We start from the raw sequence: 10,195 nt of genomic DNA, 5'->3' as shown, positions 1-10,195 counted from the left end.
GTAAATGAACTGGAGTTAGAACATGTAGACCCTTACTGAATGGGCTTGGAGCCATCACTTCACTTTTCTGGATGTGCTCATCCTACCTGGACCTTGAGAAAAATAACGTCAATTTGCCTGCCTCATAACACTGCTTGGAAGGTCTGGTGATGTGAACATTTGATGAAAAGGAAAGTGTTGTGCAAATTTCTTCACTAGTCCTGTGAAGTCTCGTGACTAGCTCTCCAAGTACCATTTCACACCATTGACCTCTTATTTTCTCTGAGATACCATAATGCTCATTTTCAGATTTTCTTCTACTACTTTGGCTTCTCCTTTAACATCTACTGAGCTGGTTTAGTGGATCCTTTCCTACCAAACCATTCTAGCCAGAGTTTCCCCAAAAAGAGCTAAGAGCTTGCAGGCAGATAGTTTATCTGGGCAGCAATCTTAGGGAGCAAGTTTGAGAAACAGGTTGAGTGCAGAAGGAAAATAAGGAAAGCTGGTGCCAGAATGAGTTGGGCACCACTTGGGAAATTAATCCTAGATCTTGCAGAAGCTTTTGAGGAACTTTATAAAAGGCACCTCGGAACTACCCGGGGATGCAATGGGGAAGCTTTTATCCATCACCTCCTGATCTTCCGTTGGTGATCCTCTGGGCAAGAGGTGCTCTTGACTTTTAGGTTACACTTACATGTGTTCTGCGTGGTTCCTGAGAGTGTTCCAGGCAGCACAACAGGGAAGATCCAGTGTGGGCTGCTAAGAGACTGTGTCAGCTTGCACATGTGCAAATCCTGTAGTAGGGAGCAAGGAACCGGTCACCATGACAGTGGCTGGAATAAGCAAGAGGTGAAGTGAACTAAAGTGGTGCAAAACAAGTGTAAATATATACATATCTAGATATTGAGAGGAGAAGGCAATGGCACCCCACTCCAGTACTCTTGCCTGGAAAATCCCATGGATGGAGGAGCCTGGTAAGCTGCAGTCCATGGGGTCGCTGAGAGTCGGACTCGACTGAGCGACTTCACTTTCACTTTTCACTTTCATGCATTGGAGAAGGAAATGGCAACCCACTCCAGTGTTCTTGCCTGGAGAATCCCAGGGACGGGGGAGCCTGGTGGGCTTCCGTCTATGGGGTCGCACAGAGTCGGACACGACTGAAGTGACTTAGCAGCAGCAGCAGATATTGAGATTCCTAGATCCTCTTCTCAATATATTATACTCTTTCCAAAGTGATCGCATCAATTCTTATAGCTGAAATGATCATATATAAATATGTTATTCCCAAATGTGTATCATTAGCTCAGATTACATTTCTGAATTTCATATTCATTTATTTGATTTTATGGCAAGGCATCAACTCTAGAATATTTCAAGGAATACAGGTACGTGTAGAAGTAACTCTTGATCTTTCCCTACCAATCTCTTCCCTTCCTCATTCTCAGCGGCTTAGCAAATAGTATTTCCAACTGCTTAAGCAAATGCTTTACTTCTCTTTTGCTGTGTAACACATTACCACCAAATTTAGAGGTTTAAAAGAATGATTCAGCTCTCAGTTTCTATGTGTAAGGGATTCAGAAGCAGCTTAGCCTGGTGATTTTGGCTTGGGGTCATCACATTGCAGGCAAGGTGTTGGTGGTCTGCAGCTATTCCAAGGCTTGACTAAGGTCTGGGAGACTCTCTTCCAAGCTGTACCTCTCGTGTGGATCTTAGCAAGAAGCCTTAGTTCCTCGATAGCTGTTGGCAGGAAGCCTCCGTTTCCTGTCACCTGGGTCCCTTCATGGGGCTGCTTTGCCCAGAGTAACTGACCCATGGGGGCAGGAACAAGGTAGAAGCTACAATGTTGTTTTTGACGCTACCTTGGCAGTCACAGGCCATCATGTTTTCCATATTCCACTGGTCACACAGACCAACCCTATCAAGTGTGGAAGCCAGTAACACGGGGTGTGATTACCAGGAGGTAGGGAAAATTGAGGCCCACGAGGGAAGCTGCCGCCTACTGCACGAAACCTGAGTGTAATCTTTGATCTTTCTTCTTCCTAGCTTTATTGTCTCAAGACTTGTTGATTTATCTTCAAAACATCTCTCAAACCTGTTGATTTCCTCTCTCTCTTCACTGCTGTGTCTCCAAGCAAGTCCGGTATAATATCTTGCTTGGACTATAGCCTTCTACCTGGATTTTTTGTCTTTACTCATGCTTCCTTCGAATTTTTTCCTTAGAGTAGCCAGAGTAATTTTTTTTTTGAGGTGCATGCATACACAGCGTGTGTGTGTGTGCGTGCGTGCTGTACTCAGTCATGTCAGATTCGTTGCCACCCCATGGACTGTAGCCCACCAGGCTCTTCTGTCCATAGACTTTTCCAGGCAAGAATACTGGAGTATTGCCATTTCCTTCTTCAGGGGATCTTCTCAACCCGGGGATGAAACCTGCATCTCTTGTGTCTGCTTCAATGGCAGGTGCGTTCTTTATCACTTGAGACACCTGGGAAGCCATATATACATTCTTTTATAGATTTTTTTCCCATTATAGTTCATTATAAGATACTGAATATAGGTTGAATATAGTTCCAAGTGCTATACAGGACCCTGGTGCTGATCTGTTTTATATAGTAATTTAACACTTTTATTTTATTTTATATTGGTGTATAGTTAATGTACAGTGTTGTGATAGTGTCAGGTGTACAGCAAAGTGATTCAGTTGTACATCTATCCATTCTTTTACATATTCTTTCCCTGTATGTTATTATAAAATATTGAGTACAATTCCCTGTGCTATTATACTAGGTCCTTGTTCGTTATCTGCTGCTGCTGCTGCTGCTGCTAAGTCGCTTCAGTCATGTTCGACTCTGTGCAACCCCATAGATGGCAGCCCACCAGGCTCCCCCGTCCCTGGGATTCTCCAGGCAGGAACACTGGAGTGGGTTGCCATTTCCTTCTCCAATGCATGAAAGTGAAAAGTGAAAGTAAAGTTGTTCAGTTGTGTCCGACTCTTAGTAATCCCATGGACTGCAGCCCACCAGGCTCCTCTGTCCATGGGATTCCCCAGGCAAGAGTACTGGAGTGGGTTGCCATCGACTTCTCTATGTTGGTTATCTATTTTTTATTTAATAATATGCAGCTGTTAATTTCTTATGGTATAGTTTCTATCTCTCCCTCCTTACATACCCTCTCCACCAGCCACCATCACACGTATTCTTTTTGACCAGTCAGTCAGTTAGTTCACTTGCTCAGTCATGTCCGACTCTTTGCGACCCCATGAATCACAGCATGCCAGGCCTCCCTGTCATTCACTAACTCCTGGAGTGCACTTAGACTCACGTCCATCAAGTCGGTGATGCCATCCAGACATCTCATCCTCTGTGGTCCCCTTTTCCTCCTGCCCCAATCCCTCCCAACATCAGAGTCTTTTCCAGTGAGTCAACTCTTTGCATGAGGTGGCCAGAATACTGGGGTTTCAGCTTTAGCATCATTCCTTCCAAAGAACACCAAGGACTGATCTCCTTTAGAATGCACTGGTTGGATCTCCTCGCAGTCCAAGGGACTCTCAAGAGTCTTCTCCAACACCACACTTCAAAAGCATAATTCTTCAGTGCTCAGCTTTCTTCACCATCCAACTCACATCCATACATGACTACTGGAAAAACCATAGCCTTGACTAGACAGACCTTTGTTGGCAAAGTAATGTCTCTGCTTTTGAATATACTATCTAGGTTGGTCATAACTTTCCTTCCAAGGAGTAAGCGTCTTTTAATTTCATTGCTGCAGTCACCATCTGTAGTGATTTTGGAGCCCCAAAAAATAAAGTCTGACACTGTTTCCACTGTTTCCCCATCTATTTCCCATGAAGTGATAGGACCAGATGCCATGATCTTCATTTTCTCAATGTTGAGCTTTAAGCCAACTTTTTCACTCTCCTCTTTCACTTTCATCAAGAGGCTTTTTAGTTCCTTTTCACTTTCTGCCATAAGGGTGGTGTCATCTGCATATCTGAGGTTATTGATATTTCTCACAGCGAATGTTGGCAATTTGATCTCTGGTTCCTCTGCCTTTTCTAAAACCAGCTTGAACATCTGGAACTTCATGGTTCACGTATTGCTGAAGCCTGGCTTGGAAAATTTTGAGCATTACTTTACTAGCATGTGAGATCAGTGCAAATTGTGCAGTAGTTTGACCATTCTTTGGCATTGCCTTTCTTTGGGACTGGAATGAAAACTGATCTTTTCCAGTCCTGTTGCCACTGCTGAGTTTTCCAAATTTGCTGGCATATTGAGTGCAGCACTTTCACAGCATCATCTTTTAGGATTTGAAATAGCTCAACTGGAATTCCATCGCCTCCACTAGCTTTGTTCATAGTGATGCTTCCTAAGGCCCACTTGACTTCACATTCCAGGATCTCTGGCTCTAGGTGAGTGATCACACTATTATGATTATCTTAGTCATGAAGATCTTTTTTGTACAGTTCTTCTGTGTATTCTTGCCACCTCTTCTTAATATCTTCTGCTTCTGTTAGGTCCATACCATTTCTGTCCTTTATTGAGCCCATCTTTGCAAGAAATGTTCCCTTGGTATCTCTGATTTTCTTGAAGAGATCTCTGGTCTTTCCCATTCTGTTGTTTTCCTCTATATCTTTGCACTGATCACTGAGGAAGGCTTTCTTATCTCTTCTTGCTATTCTTTGGAACTCTGAGTTCATATGCTTATATCTTTCCTTTTCTCCTTTGCTTTTTTTTTTAAATTTTATTTTATTTTTAAACTTTACATAATTGTATTAGTTTTGCCAAATATCAAAATGAATCCGCCACAAGTATACATGTGTTCCCCATCCTGAACCCTCCTCCCTCCTCCCTCCCCATACCATCCCTCTGGGTCATCCCAGTGCACTAGCCCCAAGCATCCAGTATCGTGCATCGAACCTGGACTGGCATCTCGTTTCATACATGATATTTTACATGTTTCAATGCCATTCTCCCAAATCTTCCCACCCTCTCCCACTCCCACAGAGTCCATAAGACTGTTCTATACATCAGTGTCTCTTTTGCTGTCTCGTACACAGGGTTATTGTTACCATCTTTCTAAATTCCATATATATGCATTAGTATACTGTACTGGTGTTTTTCCTTCTGGCTTACTTCACTCTGTACAGTAGGCTCCAGTTTCATCCACCTCATTAGGACTGATTCAAATGTTTTCTTTTTAATGGCTGAGTAATACTCCATTGTGTATATGTACCACTGCTTTCTTATCCATTCATCTGCTGATGGACATCTAGGTTGCTTCCATGTCCTGGCTATTATAAACAGTGCTGCGATGAACATTGGGGTACACGTGTCTCTTTCCCTTCTGTTTTCCTCAGTGTGTATGCCCAGCAGTGGGATTGCTGGATCATAAGGCAGTTCTATTTCCAGTTTTTTAAGGAATCTCCACACTGTTCTCCATAGTGGCTCACAGCTATTTGTAAGGCCTCCCCAGACAGCCACTTTGCTTTTTTGCATGTCTTTTTCTTGAGGGTGGTCTTGCTCTGTGTCTCCTGTACAATGTCACGAACCTCTTTCCATAATCCATCAGGCACTCTATCTATCAGATCTAGGCCCTTAAATCTATTTCTCACTTCATAAGGGATTTGATTTAGGTCATACCTGAATGGTCTAGTGGTTTTCCCTACTTTCTTCAATTTAAGCCTGAATTTGGCAATAAGGAGTTCATAATCTGAGCCACAGTCAGCTCCTGGTCTTGTTTTTGCTGACTGTATAGAGCTTCTCCATCTTTGGCTGCAAAGAATATAATCAATCTGATTTCAGTGTTGACCATCTGGTGATGTCCATGTGTAGAGTCTTCTCTTGTGTTGTTGGAATAGGGTATTTGCTATGACCAATGCGTTCTCTTGGCAAAACTCTTTTAGCCTTTGCCCTGTTTCATTCTGTATTCCAAGGCCAAATTTGCCTGTTACCCCAAGTGTTTCTTGACTTCCTACTTTTGCATTCTGGTCCCCTATAATGAAAAGGACATCTTTTTTGGGTGTTAGTTCTAAAAGGTCTTGTAGGTCTTCATAGAACCATTCAACTTCAGCCTCTTCAGCATTACTGGTTGGGGGCATAGACTTGGATTACTGTGATATTGAATGGTTTGCCTTGGAAATGAACAGAGATCATTCTGTCATTTTTGAGATTGCATCCAAGTACTGCATTTCGGACTCTTCTGTTGACCATGATGGCTACTCCATTTCTTCTGAGGGATTCCTGCCCACAGTAGTAGATATAATGGTCATCTGAGTTAAATTCACCCATTGCAGTCCATTTTAGTTCGCTGATTCCTAGAATGTCTACATTCACTCTTGTCATCTCTTGTTTGACCACTTCCAATTTGCCTTGATTCATGGACCTGACATTCCAGGTTCCTATGCAATATTGCTCTTTACAGCATCGGACATTGCTTCTATCACCAGTCACATCCACAACTGGGTATTGTTTTTGCTTTGGCTCCATCCCTTCATTCTTTCTGGAGTTATTTCTCCACTGATTTCCAGCAACATATTGGGCACCTACCGACCTGGGGAGTTCTTCTTTCAGTATCCTATCATTTTGTCTTTTCATACTGTTCATAGGGCTTTCAAGGTAAGAATACTGAAGTGGTTTGCCATTCCCTTCTCCAGTGGACCACATTCTGTCAGACCTCTCCACCATGACCTGCCCATCTTGGGTGGCCCCACACAGCATGGCTTAGTTTCATTGAGTATGACAAGACTGTGGTCCATGTGGTTAGACTGACTAGTTTTCTGTGATTACGGTTTCAGTGTGTCTGCTCTCTGATGCCCTCTTGCAACATTTACCGTCTTGGGTTTCTCTTACCTTGGACGTTGGGTATCTCTTCATGGCTGCTTCAGCAAAGCACAGCTGCTGTTCCTTACCTTGGACAACGGGTATCTCCTCACGGCCACCCCTCCTGACCTTGGACCTGGGGTTTGCTCCTCTCGGCTGCCGCCCCTGACCTCGGGCGTGGGGTAGCTCCAACTTTGCCTAATCATCAGTTATCAGATTAAATTTTAGGATGACCTTGCCTAACTCCCCAATTTGGTCCCATTCTCTTAATTTCTAGATCTTTCCCAAGTTTGTGACCATTATTAGCATTTATCATTATAAATGTTCTGTGTCTGTTTGACATCCATCTCAGTGGGCAGAATGTTGCCAATTTTGCTCACACGTGTCTATCCACTGACACGCACAATACTTAGCATAGCATAGTTATTAGCTAAACAGTTGTTGAGTAAATGAATGCTTTACCAAAGAAAGTCTTCCTTCTTTCATAGTTTAAACAAAAAGTGGTCCTGTCTCTCTATGTCAAAATTTCCCATGAGATATGAATGACTGTTTATCAAAGAATAAAGAAGAATTCTGCTAAAGGAAATAAAATCTGGGTCACTGTCCTCATTGCTATAAACTGAATTGAACAAGATACAAGCAACCAGAAAGATAACAAACACAAATAGAAACAAACAAGAAGATATTTCAAATGAGGCCACTGAGCTCACGAAGCATGTTGTTCTAGATGAAAATGTCCACGTAGAGCTGTGATACAGTTAAGGAGTTCAAGTCAAAGTGAAAAACAAATGACTTTATGTGGAATGTTTTGCTTTATGGATCATTTATCTATCCACAGTGACAAAACAAAGATAAAGCCAACATCTTCGAAAAGTTCATTGCTTCATCTACCATATTCTGAGCTGCTGCTGCTGCTGCTGCTAAGTCACTTCAGTCGTGTCCAACTCTGTGCGACCCCATAGACGGCAGCCCACCAGGCTCTGCCATCCCTGGGATTCTCCAGGCAAGAACACTGGAATATTCTGAGCATGATGAATCAAAGACAATCTTTCGACAAAACAATCCTTTTTTTCATTCTTAATGGTATCAATCTGTGCTTCCCAGGTGGCAAAGAGGCAAAGAATCAGCCTGCCAATGCAGGAGATTCAGGAGAGGCAGATTCGGTCCCTGGGTTGGGAAGATCCCCTAGGGGAGGGCATAGTAACCCACACTAGTATTCTTGCCTGGAAAATTCCATGGACAGTGGAGCCTAGCAGGCTACAGTCCATGGGATCGCAAAGAGTTGTACACACCTGAGCAAATGAGCACACGCATCAAGCTGAAGGTTCTCATACACAGAAAAGCTGAAATGTTCACACATGATCTTCACACAATAGACCACTCGGGGACCTCCCTAGTGGTCCAGTGGTTAAGACTCTGCACTTCCACTGCAGGGGACGCAGGTTCAATCCCTGGTCAGGGAACTAAGATCCCGCTGGTGCTAAGTGCAGTTCAGAAAGATTAAAAAAAAAAAAAATCGGCCATTCAGATGAGAGCATTTCAAACTTTCACAAGCTATAGCTTGCTGGAAGAATTTCCCATCCTCTGTCATCACTCGTGTTTTTCACCCACAAACACTGCTTTTCAGCATTATAGAGCTCTTACCCTTTTTTTTAGGAGGATCAGGTTTTTTTTTTTCTTTAAAATTCATTTACTATTTACACAATGTCATTTGTGTGACGGTAAAATGCCTTAAAATATTATCTCTTCTCTCCTTCTTTCCTCCATCTTCCCATTCACCTCCCTTCATCCCTTTTAACCACCCACACATCAACCTGGGGCATCCTAATGCATTTAACGATCATTTTTCAAATTCATCCCTGTACAAATTGTTACTTCTATAAACACTTAACGAACCTAGCTGATGAAGGGAGGAAATGACCTGCTTTAAACCTAGGAAGGACCAATTATAACCATTTCATCTATATATAACCAAAATAGATTTCTCTTGCAATTGCTGAAGTGAGAACTAAAACTTCTTTGAGAATATGAACTTTCCGTTTCCTCTATGATTTCTCATAGCTTAAAGAAGCAAACTTTAAAAAAGTTACCCTTCCACGGTCAGTTGAGACCTAACTCCTTGGAATGAACATATAATTTCTTAGAAGGTGATGAAAGAAACAGTAAAAAGAAAATGAATTTCAGCACTTGGTCATATAAAACATCTCTGGAAGCTCTCACTACATCTGCAAAGTTGATCTGGCCTAATGAGCAAGCAAACGTTTCCTTAAATAAAGGGAAATATATATTTTTTAAATTCAATATGCCATTTAAATTGAGTTACAAATACCTTACAGAAACAGCTGAGGGTTCCAAAACAATTTTTTAATGTGTTTCGGAATTATTGATAGAATGAGACCTTAAAAAATATGAAAGAGGACTTGTTGATAGAATACACATGTTACTATGGTGATATTTTTGGATCATACTGTTCGCCAGGAACATGGTGTAATTCTGGCTAATTTCAGTTCCAATTAAATGGTGTTGTGACAAAACAGAAATGTCTCTAGGTCACATCAGTGTGATTTGCACTGGGAAATTACATTATTTTTCATTAGAAACATCAGCTACAAGGCATGACTACACAGCTTCATAAATCTTTATGATTTAGAAATGGAAAAATGCGCTCTTGTAATGTAATCACTATTAACAAGTGTCCTACATTCTCAGGATAGTAGTTTGTAACTAGAAAACAACTTGAAGCTTCACCCTTCTAACTACTACTCCAACACCTCCCTATCAGAGTTCCAATTATTAGTTGCTGAGTCGTGCAGCCCTCCCAAAGAACCAGCGAGGGTGGATTCTGGATCACAGCTTTCTTGAAGTACAAGAAGGCAAGATTTCAGTGCAAATCTCTTAAGAAAATTTTCTCATAGGATAGAATCTAAGACTGTGCTTTATTTGATGTCTTTGTGTGGGTTTGCAAAAAACACTGGGGAGATGAGTCTACTGCTTCTGTACAATGGAGTGATGAAAGCCACTGGTCCCACTATTTACTCCATAATATTTGGTGACTGGGTACCTGGGAGCTAATCCAAATGCACACTTACTTGATGTCAATGATGTTCAGAATGTTCAGGTGTTAAGAAGGAGGTATAACAAGATGTTGATTTTAATGGTATTTTTTGCTTCTCTTCTGAATATGGGCTTCTAGATAGCCCTTTATATTTCTCAAGGATAAACTAAACTGGTACTTCCCAATGCCCTGCAGATGGAAGACATAGAAAACAATCATATCTGTACAGCACATCTGGGCAGGTAGATGAAGCTGTTTGAGGCTGAGGTGACCTACTGACCTTTTGAAGACTCCAGGCACAACCACCTCCAGGAGATTGAGGTGATCAATATCCCAGAGAGCCCAT

General features: G+C 42.0%; 1 non-coding gene across 1 annotated transcript; it reads left to right on the top strand.

Annotated features, from left to right (window-relative positions):
- The first annotated feature begins 8,184 nt into the window (after window positions 1-8,184).
- Window positions 8,185-8,257, top strand: TRNAG-UCC (transfer RNA glycine (anticodon UCC)). The gene has a single exon. It is a non-coding gene; the product is annotated as a tRNA-Gly (tRNA).
- Window positions 8,258-10,195: the final 1,938 nt, after the last annotated feature.

Source organism: Bos taurus, chromosome 17 (genome assembly GCF_002263795.3).
Source record: "Bos taurus isolate L1 Dominette 01449 registration number 42190680 breed Hereford chromosome 17, ARS-UCD2.0, whole genome shotgun sequence".
NCBI lineage: Eukaryota > Metazoa > Chordata > Mammalia > Artiodactyla > Bovidae > Bos > Bos taurus.
The sequence above is the reverse complement of the archived record's forward strand: the minus strand, read 5'-3'. Positions and strand labels throughout refer to the sequence as shown.